This window comes from Leuresthes tenuis, unplaced genomic scaffold (assembly GCF_036924035.1).
Source record: "Leuresthes tenuis unplaced genomic scaffold, fLeuTen1.0.hap1 SCAF_13, whole genome shotgun sequence".
Lineage (NCBI taxonomy): Eukaryota > Metazoa > Chordata > Actinopteri > Atheriniformes > Atherinopsidae > Leuresthes > Leuresthes tenuis.
In genome coordinates, this window is record NW_027325367.1 from 34,627,519 (window position 1) to 34,642,223 (window position 14,705).

Below are 14,705 nucleotides of genomic sequence, written 5' to 3' on the forward strand. Positions count from 1 at the left end.
TCTGCTGAAAAAAGGGAGTGAATGCGAGGCAGACTTTAACACGGCTCTGGGAGCGAGCCGGGTGCCGGCTAACCGGGAGAATTGCTTGAAAGAAACGCGACACCGAATGAGCGCTCAGAACAAAGCCTCAATACGGTGTTTCCCGTGGTGTTTGTGGCTGCCTTGTCTTTTGCACAGAGTAAAAGACAAGGCAGCCATCGAATGGGGCCCGATTGTTCCTACTTGGTCAGCCGAGGAGCAAGGGGGAGCAAGTGTCTCAACCAAGCTAAGCTCACCATGGGGAAGGTGGCTATGCCAACTGGCCTGGTGCCCTGCTCCCGCAGTGACGGATAATCGTACTCTGGTTTCTCTTCATAACGTACAAGTCTTTCGCCTTTTACTAAAGACTTCCGTGGAGAGCAGCACTAATGAGTTGTTTCTGTTTTTGGCAGGCTTTACCTTTGCGGGTGAAGGCCTTTCTGTCTGTGCAAAAGAAATCTTGTTCCTGTGCAGAGTGATTTCCCTGAGTAGAGTCGCCTTACTTGTTGTGACTGTGCCGATGTTGCTTGAATGGTGCTCGCGGGAGTGCAAAGTTATACCATTTAAAAGGGCTGAAGAGTGCTCAGTGCAGCGGGTGGGCGGAGGTGCAAAGTGACTCTCTGGCCACCTATGGCCATAAAAAGAACACCGCGACAAGTGCGCATTGTGCCAGGAAGGGCCCTCGGACGTGAACCAGTGGACAGTTATCGCTTCTCGGCCTTTTGGCTAAGATCAAGTGTAGTAGCTGTTCTTATCAGTTTAATATCTGATATGTCCTCTATACGAGGACTACATATTAAATGGATTTTTAGGAACAGGAGTTGAAAAAGGAGCTTGCTCCGTTCACTCCAAGCATCGACCCGGTACTGCAGTGCCGCTGGGAACGGTGCGCTCTTCTCTGCTCTTGTGAAAAAGCAAACAGTGGTGCAGGATGGAAGTTTCAGGGAGCCCAAGATGAAATTTTCTTTTCGTCATATTTTCTGGTTCTAGTCAGGACTAGAGCAGCAGCATTTCTGTATGTACTGCAGCTGTCTTACAGTTCGTTTCTAACCCTAACCCAGAAACCAAAAAGCCAACAAATTAACATTCAGTGCAAAACAGAAAATGTAAAATGTATGAAACTGTGCACAAATAAAACATTTAAATAACCTAAACAAGAGTGCAAAAATAATAATATTCTAACATTCAACAGTCTACCATTAGAATAGAATAATTATTTACAGAATTAATAAACTCCCACTTCCTTCAAAATGAACCTGTGTAGCTGGCAGTAGCAGCGGTGAGTCAGTGAGCATTTGCATATTTAGACTTGTGAAGGTGTTTGTTTTGGAGACTTCTCCAGGGGTTATAGTAACAGTGTGAGATTCAGTGAATGGATGTTAAGACATTTATAGCTTGAAACATGCTGTAACCATAATGATTATATCACCTCATTGAGTCTGTTATGTGTTGTCCTTATTACTCATTAAGCAGACAACAGGAACATTAGAATTTATTTTGAAAAAAATGTATGTGTCAGTCTGGTAAATGCAAATAAGATAATTTTTCCCCTGTTGTCTTTTTGCGCCATCCTCTGGCAAAATGTGTTTTATGAACAGCCATGTGCTTTATTTACAAAACAATGCTATCTATCTGCTGATTGGTTCGAAGCAGGAAATGTACAGTGGTTCAGAATTTATTTATGATAAACAGCCGGACAGAAGATGTACAGAAAGCCAAAGTAATCCATGCAGTTGGAATACAGGTGAACTGCACCACGGGAGGCTGTTGTTGATGGAATCTCAGACCGAACAGGCAGGTCGTCTGAACAAGTTGAAGAAAGTTTGTGTTAGAACTTGGCTATTTCTCCATAAAGCTCTTAAAATCCCATTAATCTCTTCTGTATCCCGTTCTGAGGCTTCAGGCCTTGTTTCTGCATAGAGGCCAGCTTCTGGTGTGCTGCTTTTGCTCCACAAACTGGAGATTAAATATAGCAGCATCATATCAACATAGGCTCCAGTTGAGAAAACGCTCATCACAGAGTCCTTCTTGGTAAGAAATGAGTGCAGGATTGGTTGTGGTTCACATCATTGCCTCTCCTTAACTGCCCTTTGTGAGAAAGAGCCAGGTAGTTTCCTGGGTGAGAGTAAGATGAGTAGGTGTTGTAGTGGTTCGCCTCTAGGTTCTCCTTAAACAGGCAGTCATTAGAAAACTGCTCCTGAAGAGGACAACCACACAGAGTTAATGTTATGCTATTGTGCCTTGGCTCCATTGTTACACCAAATTCTCATTAGCTGTTTTATAGTTCACTTAACTGAAAAAAGGAATAATGCTCAATTTGTTTAATGTTCGATCTCCAAGACGAGGAAATTTTTCTTCAGGTTGGCATTCTTTAATTGTTTACCAGTTGGAAGTTGGAAATTATTTGCAATTTGTAATTGAATGAACTGCTCTCCATCATTAGAGGCTTAAACTTTGATTAAAAGTAACCTATAAAAGCAATAGTTTGGCTTCTAATGACTGAAACAAAACCCAGAAGAGTGGCGCGACAGTGAAGCTCTGGAGCACCTTTGAAGAAGCACCTTTAGCAGCAGTAAGTTGAAGTAATGGTTTCCTGTGGGACGTTAGCAGTCTCTTTATCGGCTATCGGGGGGGCTTATAGAGGGCTCTACTGGGATGACGTCAACGACGCCCGCCTGCAGCACAGCTCGTTCACTCCGGTGTTCTTTCGAGCCGCATTTCCCCGTCAGATACGGTTTCCCCTGCATCTCTTCGCCGCTCCGCGCTGCAGACGCGGCAAAGAGCGCGCGTGCCTGTTCAGCGCTCGTAACCAGCGAGACGTGCTTGCGCGCTAGACAACTACAGACACCGTGAAAGCTAAAACAACGTCTTTCAGTGTAGTTGTCGTACTTTTTTGCACTTGCGCTGTCATCCAAAACATTCAAACACATACATATATATTCATATAGGCTATTTTTATATATAGCCTTCATATGTGTGTATATACGATATCCCCCTGTGCCTCACTCAGCCGGATGGTGCTGCAACTTCAACTGTCTGGTGTGCCATGCCAGCAGCAGCAGCTACCCCGAAACTAAAATGTTTGCAGATTAAACAGTAAGCCTTTTCATTATCTTTCTGATCACTTCTTCTTTTAAACAACCAAGGAACTTGCAGCACAAATGTATTTCTTTCCCCTACTTCCCAACTCTAAAGCCACACCCACACTGGGAAATTTCTCAGTTCAGGCAAACCCTCACGGCTGAGCGGCTGCATATCTCCAGTGCAGACATGCTGCAGCATTTGGCAAACCTTGCTAAACATCCACTTCAGTGGTCACATGTCCTCTTTTTTCATTTTGTTCCTCCCCATCTCTAAGGCAATGCCCACCTGCCTGGGGTGACTGCACTGTATGACCTCACCTGACTGCGCAGCTGCATATCTGTTGTGTAGACATGCTGCAGCATTCAGCGTACCTTACTAAACATCCATTTTAAAGATGGCAGGTGTTGCTAAAACAGTGACACAAGGTCATAAAAGGGTAATGTAGACCAGAAATATTCATGTTAAACAGCCAAATCAGGGGAAAGCGCGAACGCAGTCCCCCACTACCAGAAATTATGCAGTCGAGATTCCCACATTTGGGGAATTCGCAAGGGTCAGTACAGTCGGTGTGCAATGACTGAGCCTCGCCTTGAGTGAACCACCTTCTTGATCATGGTGTCTCTCCTGCCAGGTAAGTATGAATTGGAAATGTCAGAGGCTGATACCTCTTTCCTAGGTGCCTCACTCGGCCGGACGGTGCTGCAACTTCAACTGTCTGGTGTGCCATGCCAGCAGCAGAAGCTACCCCGAAACTAAAATGTTTGCAGATTAAAACAGTAAGGCTTTTCATTATCTTTCTGATCACTTCTTCTTTTAAACAACCAAAGAACTTGCAGCACAAATGTATTTCTTTCCCCTCCTCCCCATCTCTAAAGCCACAACCACACTGGGAAATTTCTCAGTTGAGGCAAACCCTCACGGCTGAGCGGCTGCATATCTCCAGTGCAGACATACTGCAGCATTCAGCGTACCTTACTAAACACCCATTTTAAAGACGGCAAGGTGTTATAAAACAGTGACACAAGGTCAAAAACGGGAATTTTAGATGAGATATACTGATGTTAAACAGCCAAATCAAGGGAAAGCGCGAACGCAGTCCCCCACTACCAGAAATTATGCAGTCGAGATTCCCACATTTGGGGAATTCGCAAGGGTCAGTACAATCGGTGTGCAACGACTGAGCCTCGCCTTGAGTGAACCACCTTCTTGATCATGGTGTCTCTCCTGCCAGGTAAGTATGAGTTGGAAATGTCAGAGGCTGATACCTCTTTCCCAGGTGCCTCACTCGGCCGGACGGTGCTGCAACTTCAACTGTCTGGTGTGCCATGCCAGCAGCAGCAGCTACCCCGGAACTAAAACGTTTGCAGATTAAAAGAGTAAGGCTTTTCATTATCTTTCTGATCACTTCTTCTTTTAAACAACCAAGGAACTTGCAGCACAAATGTATTTCTTTCCCCTCCTCCCCATCTCTAAAGCCACACCCACACTGGGAAATTTCTGTTGAGGCAAACCCTCACGGCTGGGCAGCTGCATATCTCCAGTGCAGACATGCTGCAGCATTTGGCAAACCTTGCTAAACATCCACTTCAGTGGTCACATGTCCTCTTTTTTCATTTTGTTCTTCCCCATCTCTAAGGCAATGCCCTCCTGCCTGGGGTGAATGCACTGTATGACCTCACCTGACAACTGCAAAGCTGCATATCTGTTGTGTAGACATGCTACAGCATTTGGCAAACCTTGCTAAACATCCATTTTAAAGACGGCAAGGTGTTGTTAAAACAGTGACACAAGGTCATAAAAGGGTAATGTAGAGCAGAAATATTCATGTTAAACAGCCAAATCAGGGGAAAGCGCGAACGCAGTCCCCCACTACCAGAAATTATGCAGTCGAGATTCCCACATTTGGGGAATTCGCAAGGGTCAGTACAGTCGGTGTGCAATGACTGAACCTCGCCTTGCGTGAACCACCTTCTTGATCATGGTGTCTCTCCTGCCAGGTAAGTATGAATTGCAAATGTCAGAGGCTGATACCTCTTTCCCAGGTGCCTCACTCGGCCGGACGGTGCTGCAACTTCAACTGTCTGGTGTGCCATGCCAGCAGAAGCAGCTACCCCGAAACTAAAACGTTTGCAGATTAAAACAGTAAGGCTTTTCATTATCTTTCTGATCACTTCTTCTTTTAAACAACCAAGGAACTTGCAGCACAAACGTATCTCTTTCCCTTCCTCCCCATCTCTAAAGTCACACCCACCCACACTGGGAAATTTCTCAGTTGAGGCAAACCCTCACGGCTGAGCGGCTGCATATCTCCAGTGCAGACATGCTGCAGCATTTGGCAAACCTTGCTAAACATCCACTTCAGTGGTCACATGTCCTCTTTTTTCATTTTGTTCCTCCCCATCTCTAAGGCAATGCCCACCTGCCTGGGGTGACTGCACTGTATGACCTCACCTGACAACTACGCAGCTGCATATCTGTTGTGTAGACATGCTGCAGCATTCAGCGTACCTTACTAAACATCCATTTTAAAGATGGCAAGGTGTTGTTAAAACACTGACACAAGGTCAAAAACGGGAATTTTAGATGAGATATACTGATGTTGAACAGCCAAATCAAGGGAAAGCGCGAACGCAGTCCCCCACTACCAGAAATTATGCAGTCGAGATTCCCACATTTGGGGAATTCGCAAGGGTCAGTACAGTCGGTGTGCAATGACTGAACCTCGCCTTGAGTGAACCACCTTCTTGATCATGGTGTCTCTCCTGCCAGGTAAGTATGAATTGCAAATGTCAGAGGCTGATACCTCTTTCCCAGGTGCCTCACTCGGCCGGACGGTCCTGCAACTTCAACTGTCTGGTGTGCCATGCCAGCAGAAGCAGCTACCCCGAAACTAAAACGTTTGCAGATTAAAACAGTAAGGCTTTTCATTATCTTTCTGATCACTTCTTCTTTTAAACAACCAAGGAACTTGCAGCACAAACGTATCTCTTTCCCCTCCTCCCCATCTCTAAAGCCACACCCACCCACACTGGGAAATTTCTCAGTTGAGGCAAACCCTCACGGCTGCATATCTCCAGTGCAGACATGCTGCAGCATTTGGCAAACCTTGCTAAACATCCACTTCAGTGGTCATATGTCCTCTTTTTTCATTTTGTTCCTCCCCATCTCTAAGGCAATGCCCACCTGCCTGGGGTGACTGCACTGTATGACCTCACCTGACAACTGCGCAGCTGCATATCTGTTGTGTAGACATGCTGCAGCATTCAGCGTACCTTACTAAACATCCATTTTAAAGATGGCAAGGTGTTGTTAAAACAGTGACACAAGGTCAAAAACGGGAATTTTAGATGAGATATACTGATGTTGAACAGCCAAATCAAGGGAAAGCGCGAACGCAGTCCCCCACTACCAGAAATTATGCAGTCGAGATTCCCACATTTGGGGAATTTGCAAGGGTCAGTACAGTCGGTGTGCAATGACTGAGCCTCGCCTTGAGTGAACCACCTTCTTGATCATGGTGTCTCTCCTGCCAGGTAAGTATGAGTTGGAAATGTCAGAGGCTGATACCTCTTTCCCAAGTGCCTCACTCGGCCAGACGGTGCTGCAACTTCAACTGTCTGGTGTGCCATGCCAGCAGCAGCAGCTACCCCGGAACTAAAACGTTTGCAGATTAAAAGAGTAAGGCTTTTCATTATCTTTCTGATCACTTCTTCTTTTAAACAACCAAGGAACTTGCAGCACAAATGTATTTCTTTCCCCTCCTCCCCATCTCTAAAGCCACACCCACACTGGGAAATTTCTGTTGAGGCAAACCCTCACGGCTGGGCAGCTGCATATCTCCAGTGCAGACATGCTGCAGCATTTGGCAAACCTTGCTAAACATCCACTTCAGTGGTCACATGTCCTCTTTTTTTCATTTTGTTCCTCCCCATCTCTAAGGCAATGCCCACCTGCCTGGGGTGACTGCACTGTATGACCTCACCTGACAACTGCGCAGCTGCATATCTGTTGTGTAGACATGCTGCAGCATTTGGCAAACCTTGCTAAACATCCATTTTAAAGATGGCAAGGTGTTGCTAAAACAGTGACACAAGGTCAAAAAAGGGTAATGTAGACCAGAAATATTCATGTTAAACAGCCAAATCAGGGGAAAGCGCGAACGCAGTCCCCCACTACCAGAAATTATGCAGTCGAGATTCCCACATTTGGGGAATTCGCAAGGGTCAGTACAGTCGGTGTGCAATGACTGAGCCTCGCCTTGAGTGAACCACCTTCTTGATCATGGTGTCTCTCTTGCCAGGTAAGTATGAATTGGAAATGTCAGAGGCAGATACCTCTTTTTCAGGTGCCTCACTCGGCCGGACGGTGCTGCAACTTCAACTGTCTGGTGTGCCATGCCAGCAGCAGCAGCTACCCCGAAACTAAAATGTTTGCAGATTAAACAGTAAGGCTTTTCATTATCTTTCTGTTCATTTCTTCTTTTAAACGACCAAGGAACTTGCAGCACAAATGTATTGCTTTCCCCTCCTCCCCATCTCTAAAGCCACACCCACACTGGGAAATTTCTCAGTTTAGGCAAACCCTCACGGCTGAGCGAATGCATATTTCCAGTGCAGACATGCTGCAGCATTTGGCAAACCTTGCTAAACATCCACTTCAGTGGTCACATGTCCTCTTTTTTTCATTTTGTTCCTCCCCATCTCTAAGGCAATGCCCACCTGCCTGGGGTGACTGCACTGTATGACCTCACCTGACAACTGCGCAGCTGCATATCTGTTGTGCAGACATACTGCAGCATTCAGCATACCTTACTAAACATCCATTTTAAAGACGGCAAGGTGTTGCTAAAACAGTGACACAAGGTCAGAAAAGGGTAATGTAGACCAGAAATATTCATGTTAAACAGCCAAATCAGGGGAAAGCGCGAACGCAGTCCCCCACTACCAGAAATTATGCAGTCGAGATTCCCACATTTGGGGAATTCGCAAGGGTCAGTACAGTCGGTGTGCAATGACTGAACCTCACCTTGAGTGAACCACCTTCTTGATCATGGTGTCTCTCCTGCCAGGTAAGTATGAGTTGGAAATGTCAGAGGCTGATACCTCTTTCCCAGGTGCCTCACTCGGCCGGACGGTGCTGCAACTTCAACTGTCTTGTGTGCCATGCCAGCAGCAGCAGCTACCCCGAAACTAAAATGTTTGCAGATTAAAACAGTAAGGCTTTTCATTATCTTTCTGATCACTTCTTCTTTTAAACAACCAAGGAACTTGCAGCACAAACGTATCTCTTTCCCCTCCTCCCCATCTCTAAAGCCACACCCTCCCACACTGGGAAATTTCTCAGTTGAGGCAAACCCTCACGGCTGCATATCTCCAGTGCAGACATGCTGCAGCATTTGGCAAACCTTGCTAAACATTCACTTCAGTGGTCACATGTCCTCTTTTTTTCATTTTGTTCCTCCCCATCTCTAAGGCAATGCCCACCTGCCTGGGGTGACTGCACTGTATGACCTCACCTGACAACTGCGCAGCTGCATATCTGTTGTGTAGACATGCTGCAGCATTCAGCATACCTTACTAAACATCCATTTTAAAAATGGTAAGGTGTTGTTAAAACAGTTCACAAGGTCAAAAAAGGGTAATATAGACCAGAAATATTCATGTTAAACAGCCAAATCAGGGGAAAGCGCGAACGCAGTCCCCCACTACCAGAAATTATGCAGTCGAGATTCCCACATTTGGGGAATTGGCAAGGGTCAGTACAGTCGGTGTGCAATGACTGAGCCTCGCCTTGAGTGAACCACCTTCTTGATCATTGTGTCTCTCCTGCCAGGTAAGTATGAATTGGAAATGTCAGAGGCTGATACCTCTTTCCCAGGTGCCTCACTCGGACGTGAACCAGTGGACAGTTATCGCTTCTCGGCCTTTTGGCTAAGATCAAGTGTAGTATCTGTTCTTATCAGTTTAATATCTGATATGTCCTCTATGCGAGGACTACATATTAAATGGATTTTTAGGAACAGGAGTTGAAAAAGGAGCTTGCTCCGTTCACTCCAAGCATTGACCCGGTACTGCAGTGCCGCTGGGAACGGTGCGCTCTTGTGAAAAAAAAAAAAAAAAAAGCAAACAGTGGTGCTCTCTTTTTCCCCCTGTTTAATTTCAAAATTGATTTTATGTACATGTGACATTATTGTGGTTATTAACCTATGTTTCCCTGTTCCAACAGATATCCTTTGAATGGCGTTATGGTGTTTTTCCCCCCTCTTTTCCCTCTTTTCTGTCTTCTCAAACCCCAGCTGGTCGAGGCGGATGGCCACCCTTCCTGAGTCTGGTTCTGCCAGAGGTTTCTTCCTGTTAAAAGGGAGTCGTTCCTTTCCACAGTTGCCACAGGCACGCTCAGGACGGGAGATTGGACTGAAGACACATTTCGGTGCAATCTGTTGGATTCCTTAGCTAGGATATTAAATTTTTTGAATTAGCTCTATATGAGTTAATTGGATTATGATTACAATGAATTGAATTCCAATTGGCTTGAATTGGACTATATTACTTAAGTGCCTTGAGATGACAATTGTTGTAATCTGGCGCTATATAAATAAAATTGAAATAAATAAAATTGAAGTTTCTTTTAGTCTGCTGAGAAAAGGGAGTGAATTCGAGGCAGACTTTAACACGGCTCTGGGAGCGAGCCGAGTGCGGGCAAACCGGGAATTGCTTGAAAGAAACGCGACACCGAATGAGCGCTCAGAACAAAGCCTCAATACGGTGTTTCCCGTGGTGTTTGTGGCTGCCTTGTCTTTTGCACAGAGTAAAAAACAAGGAAGCCATCGAATAGGGCCCGATTGTTCCTACTTGGTCAGCCGAGGAGCAAGGGGGAGCAAGCGTCTCAACCAAGCAAAGCTCACCATGGGGAAGGTGGCTATGCCAACTGGCCTGGTGCCCTGCTCCCGCAGTGACGGATAATCGTACTCTGGTTTCATCTTCATAACGTACAAGTCTTTCGCCTTTTACTAAAGACTTCCGTGGAGAGCAGCACTAATGAGTTGTTTCTATTTTTGGAAGGCTTTACCTTTGCGGGTGAAGCCCTTTCTGTCTGTGCAAAAGAAATCTTGTTCCTGTGCAGAGTGACTTCCCTGAGTAGAGTCGCCTTACTTGTTGTGACTGTGCCGATGTTGCTTGAATGGTGCTCGCGGGAGTGCAAAGTTATACCATTTAAAAGGGCTGAAGAGTGCTCAGTGACTCTCTGGCCACCTATGGCCATAAAAAGAACACCGCGACAAGTGCGCATTGTGCCAGGAAGGGCCCTCGGACGTGAACCAGTGGACAGTTATCGCTTCTCGGCCTTTTGGCTAAGATCAAGTGCAGTAAGTGGTTTAAGTTACCAGAGCCAAGCGATGTAAGGAGCCTGGATGATTTAGGTGTATCGTTTTTTTTTTTTTTTGGAGGAAAAATGGTCATTAAACATCCATCCCAGACAGCATTTTATGCTGGTCTGCGAAATTCTTTGAGGTTTGTTTTAAAAGACAAGAAAAGTCATTTTGGAGATCGGGAGTGGTTCGTCAGAACTGTCATCGTCGCAGGTTTGAAAGTTGATCCGGCACAGATTTTCTGTTTGCAATGGAACGCAGCCGATGGGGGATATGATCTCACTTTGAACAGCCAGCAGCAGTACGATCAGATCCAAGCAACATTTCAGGAAAAGGCAGAGATGGAGCCCTTTTCCAGGTTCAGAGTGGTGCCTCTTTGCCAGAGGAATTTGAGGATTGTGACTATCCACGTTTACAACCCATACGTCGGGGACGAGGCAGTGGCTGGGTTCCTCAGGAGGTACGGGAAAGTGGACATGCAGCCGAAATATCTGCGGGACAGTTTTGGGATCTGGACAGGTCGGAGGCAGTTCAGGGTGCTGTTGGGGGAGGATCCAGACAGCATGGACGGATTAAAGCACCCCCCTGCATACTTTTCAATTGGGGCGGACAGGGGATTTCTTTTTTACTCCGGGCAGCCACTGTTTTGCAGACAATGTCGCAGGTTTGGACACCTGGCGACAGGCTGCGTCCAAGTTTGCTGCCGGAACTGTGGGGGAAGTGGGCACGGTGCTGCCACCTGTGATGCACCCCGGCACTGTCATGGGTGCGGGGATGCGGGGCACCTGCTTCGGGACTGCCCCAAACGTACCCGCACATACGCCACAGTGGCTGGAGGTTTGGAGATCCGGAAGCAGAGGCCGCAGGTGGAGTTGCGTCAGGAGGTCCACGAGGCAAAGATGGGCCTTGGGACGGGGGCTGCTGTCCGGATTGCGGAGGCGGCCGCAGCCTCGCCGGCTGGGGAAAGGCTCATGGCAGATGGAGATGTCCCAGGGAAGGGCAACGTAGAAGGAGCGGCAGACCCATCGGACTTGGGAGGTGATCGTGAAGGTGTGAGTGTTATGGTGAGCTTTGGAGACTGTCTGCCGCTGACAGGATCCTGGGCAGATTGTGCGGCGAGTTCGGAGGAGGAGACGGTGGAGATGGTGATGGCAGCGATTGGTGGAGTGAGGAGGCAGAGGGTCTCTTCAGGTGAGGACTACACAGAGTCCTCAGCTGAAGCGGTCCGTGCTGAAACACAGGTGAAGGGAAGAAGGAGGAGGAAGAAACAGCGAGAGGGTGCCGTTCAGTCGATGGACAGTGCGTGTGAAGGAGAGGTGCCTTCGACTTCACCAGGACATTCGGGGTCATTGGGTGTGGACTTGGGGCCGAAGGGTTCCTGCAGGGGGTCTGATGTAATGGAGGGGGTACCTGCGGCCTCCGAGAGGCATCAAGGAGTAAGCAGGGGTGCGGAAGGGGAGGGCGGGGCCTCCGGGGGCACCCAAGATGGTGCGAGGGCTGATAACATAGATGGGGGGACTGGGCCAGGGGAGGGGGGGGCTGTTTCACCCCTGAGCTCGTCACGCTCTGTTTTTGAGGCCAGGTCGCCCAGCAGTGTGGCCTACCTTGAGGAGTGCGAGGTCTACGGATCGGGGGGGTCTGTGGGGAGTGGTTCCGAGGGCCTACTGGGAGAGAAAGAGAAGGCCTGAAAGGGACCTTTACAGTTTTAACAGTCAATGTGAGGGGGATGAGAGATAAGGGGAAGAGGGGGGGGATTTTTCATTATTTGGCCCAGGTCCCTTTCCAGGTTTGTTTTTTACAGGAGGTTCATTTAAGGGATGGGGGAGATGTAAGGGTCTTCTCTGATGGATGGAAGAGGGGGATTTCAAGGTGGGGGGTGGGAGGGGTTCACTCTTGTGGGGTGGGTATTTTATTTGGGGATAGGGATTTTCATGTGTCGGGGAGTTTTTCTGTGGTACAGGGGAGGGTACTAGTGGTTGATGCGGACTGGAGGGGGGTCTATTTTCGGTTCATCACTGTTTATGCCCCAGCAGAACCACAGGGACGGAGGGATCTTTTTTTGGCGTTGCCTGATGTTTGTGTTACCAACAGGGTTTTGGTTGTGGGGGGGGATTTTAATGTCTCTTTTGAAGGCATTGGGGATTTTAGTTTGCCTTATTTGAGGGATGTAGTGATGGACTTTAATTTACAGGATAGTTTCAGGGTGGTGGATAGGTCAGGGGAAGGATTCACATGGTCAAATTCTAGGGGTTCACGCAGTAGGATAGATTTTGTTTTTTTGCCAAAGGTGGTGGAGGTGAAAGATGCTGCAGTGTCGCCCCTCTGGTTCACAGATCACGGCCAACTCCGGGTGACCTTTGAGGTGGAGGCACCCCTTTTTGGGAGGGGGTTTTGGAGGCTAAATTGTGAAATCTTGAAGGAAAAGGCTTTCCGGAAAAGTTTTTCTTTCCATTATGGGGTGTGGGAACAGCTTAAGCCTTGTTTCGGATCAGTGGTGGACTGGTGCGAGGGGGTAAAACACAATACTCGCCTATTGGCGATCTCATATAGCACAGTGAGAGCACGGGAGAGGAGAAGGGAGTTTGTGCACTTACAGAGGAGACTACAATTTTTGGTGACAGCAGGGAATAAGGGGGAGACGCTGGATAGGGAGGCAGTTGAAGCGGTAAAGGGTAAGTTAGGGATTTATTTTAGGGAGAGAGCTAGGGTGTTTTTATTTCGGTGTAGAAAGGAGAAGTTTGAGTTGGGGGAACGCTGCAGTGCTTACTTTTTCAAGCAGGTTAAGACAGCCCAGGCAAGGGCATGTATCCCGCAGCTGCGTGGGAAAGGTGGGGGTTCTGTGACAGACCCACTGGAGATGGTGGAGGTAGCTTCTCTGTTTTTTGGGGAAGTTTTTGGGGAGGGGGCTGTGGGTGAGGATGGCCTGGGAAGGTTTTTAGGGTCTCTGCAGAGAAGGGTTCCTGGAGATATAGTTGAGGGGATGGAGGGCCCGGTGACCATGGCAGAGGTGGAGGAGGCCATGAAGGGGCTGCCATCAGGCAAGGTGCCTGGGATTGATGGGCTGCCCAAGGAATTTTTTTTGGTTTTTTGGGGGATTTTGGGGAGGGATGTGTGGGAGGTGGTTAAATCTGTTTTGGAAGGGAGGGGCTTAGGGAAAACAATGAGGGAGGGGGTCATATCTCTCTTGTATAAGAAAGGGGACAGGGAGCGAATGGAAAGCTATAGGCCGATCACGTTGCTCTGTGTGGACTACAAAATTGTGGCTCGAGTCCTAGTTGGTCGTCTTCGGAAGGCTCTACCTCATGTAATCCATGAGGATCAGACGTGTGGGGTGGAGGGAAGGCTAATACAGTGGAATCTGGGATTGGTGAGGGACTGTATTCATTGGGTGGAGGAGCGGGGGATCAATATGAGTTTGGTGGGGTTAGATATGGAGAAAGCGTTTGACAGGGTGAACCACAGGTTTCTTTTTGCAGTTTTGGAGAGGATGGGATTTGGGCCCCGTTTCATAGAGTGGTTGGAGATCATGTACAAGGGGGTGGGGAGCAGAGTTATGGTGAACGGGCACTTGGGTACAGTGGTGGCACAGAGAACTGGGGTGAGGCAGGGATGCCCACTCTCCCCGCTGCTCTTTGTGGCTTACATGGAGCCGCTGGGTGCGGTGGTGCGGGGGGACCCGGGTGTGGTGGGTCTGCACCTTCCTGGAGCAGGTCCAGACAAGTTGACAGTGATGCAGTATGCGGATGACATGACCTTTTTTTTGACAACAGAGAGGTCGGTCACACGGCTGTTGGAAGTGGTGGAGAGTTTTTCGATAGTGTCGGGGGCCAAAGTGAACTTAGGGAAGTCCACCATTAAGTTTTTTGGACCATGGGCTGGTAGGGTGGGAGGCCTAGCTGGTCTGCCCCAGTGCCAGGGCCCAGTGAGAGTCCTGGGGGTAGAGTTTCAGGGAGAGGGGAGTGCAGAATTAAATTGGGGAAGGCGTCTGGCTGCAGCCCGTTCGCGGATGGGGCTGTGGAAATCCCGGCAACTTTCCTTAAGTGGTAGAGTGCTGGTTTTGAAGGCTGATATTTTGCCATTTTTGGTATACCTAGCGTATGTTTTTCCTTTACCTCCTCAATATAGGAGAAGTTTCATGAGAGATGTTTTTTCCTTTGTATGGGGGGGGTATGAATATGTGAGAAGGGAGTGGATGTACCAGGAAGTTCGGATGGGAGGGAGGGGTGTGCCGGACATC

The 14,705-nt window shown here is 48.0% G+C and overlaps 12 non-coding genes and 1 pseudogene across 12 annotated transcripts; 5 read left to right on the plus strand and 8 right to left on the minus strand.

The window, feature by feature from the left end:
• The first annotated feature begins 335 nt into the window (after window positions 1-335).
• On the plus strand, window positions 336-449 carry LOC140267919 (U5 spliceosomal RNA). The gene has a single exon (XR_011907449.1). It is a non-coding gene; the product is annotated as a U5 spliceosomal RNA (small nuclear RNA).
• Window positions 450-724: 275 nt separating this feature from the next.
• Window positions 725-915, plus strand: LOC140267705 (U2 spliceosomal RNA). The gene has a single exon (XR_011907296.1). It is a non-coding gene; the product is annotated as a U2 spliceosomal RNA (small nuclear RNA).
• A 2,662-nt stretch (window positions 916-3,577) lies between these two features.
• LOC140267690 (U1 spliceosomal RNA) lies at window positions 3,578-3,741 on the minus strand. Its single transcript, XR_011907281.1, has one exon. It is a non-coding gene; the product is annotated as a U1 spliceosomal RNA (small nuclear RNA).
• Window positions 3,742-4,177: 436 nt separating this feature from the next.
• On the minus strand, window positions 4,178-4,341 carry LOC140267981 (U1 spliceosomal RNA). The gene has a single exon (XR_011907505.1). It is a non-coding gene; the product is annotated as a U1 spliceosomal RNA (small nuclear RNA).
• Window positions 4,342-4,943: 602 nt separating this feature from the next.
• On the minus strand, window positions 4,944-5,107 carry LOC140267874 (U1 spliceosomal RNA). Its single transcript, XR_011907408.1, has one exon. It is a non-coding gene; the product is annotated as a U1 spliceosomal RNA (small nuclear RNA).
• A 608-nt stretch (window positions 5,108-5,715) lies between these two features.
• Window positions 5,716-5,879, minus strand: LOC140267628 (U1 spliceosomal RNA). Its single transcript, XR_011907227.1, has one exon. It is a non-coding gene; the product is annotated as a U1 spliceosomal RNA (small nuclear RNA).
• Window positions 5,880-6,479: 600 nt separating this feature from the next.
• On the minus strand, window positions 6,480-6,643 carry LOC140267987 (U1 spliceosomal RNA). The gene has a single exon (XR_011907510.1). It is a non-coding gene; the product is annotated as a U1 spliceosomal RNA (small nuclear RNA).
• Window positions 6,644-7,246: 603 nt separating this feature from the next.
• On the minus strand, window positions 7,247-7,410 carry LOC140267959 (U1 spliceosomal RNA). The gene has a single exon (XR_011907486.1). It is a non-coding gene; the product is annotated as a U1 spliceosomal RNA (small nuclear RNA).
• A 604-nt stretch (window positions 7,411-8,014) lies between these two features.
• LOC140267745 (U1 spliceosomal RNA) lies at window positions 8,015-8,178 on the minus strand. The gene has a single exon (XR_011907332.1). It is a non-coding gene; the product is annotated as a U1 spliceosomal RNA (small nuclear RNA).
• A 600-nt stretch (window positions 8,179-8,778) lies between these two features.
• LOC140267626 (U1 spliceosomal RNA) lies at window positions 8,779-8,942 on the minus strand. The gene has a single exon (XR_011907225.1). It is a non-coding gene; the product is annotated as a U1 spliceosomal RNA (small nuclear RNA).
• A 70-nt stretch (window positions 8,943-9,012) lies between these two features.
• Window positions 9,013-9,203, plus strand: LOC140267695 (U2 spliceosomal RNA). Its single transcript, XR_011907286.1, has one exon. It is a non-coding gene; the product is annotated as a U2 spliceosomal RNA (small nuclear RNA).
• An 863-nt stretch (window positions 9,204-10,066) lies between these two features.
• On the plus strand, window positions 10,067-10,180 carry LOC140267953 (U5 spliceosomal RNA). The gene has a single exon (XR_011907481.1). It is a non-coding gene; the product is annotated as a U5 spliceosomal RNA (small nuclear RNA).
• A 250-nt stretch (window positions 10,181-10,430) lies between these two features.
• On the plus strand, window positions 10,431-10,606 carry LOC140267791 (U2 spliceosomal RNA; annotated as a pseudogene).
• Window positions 10,607-14,705: the final 4,099 nt, after the last annotated feature.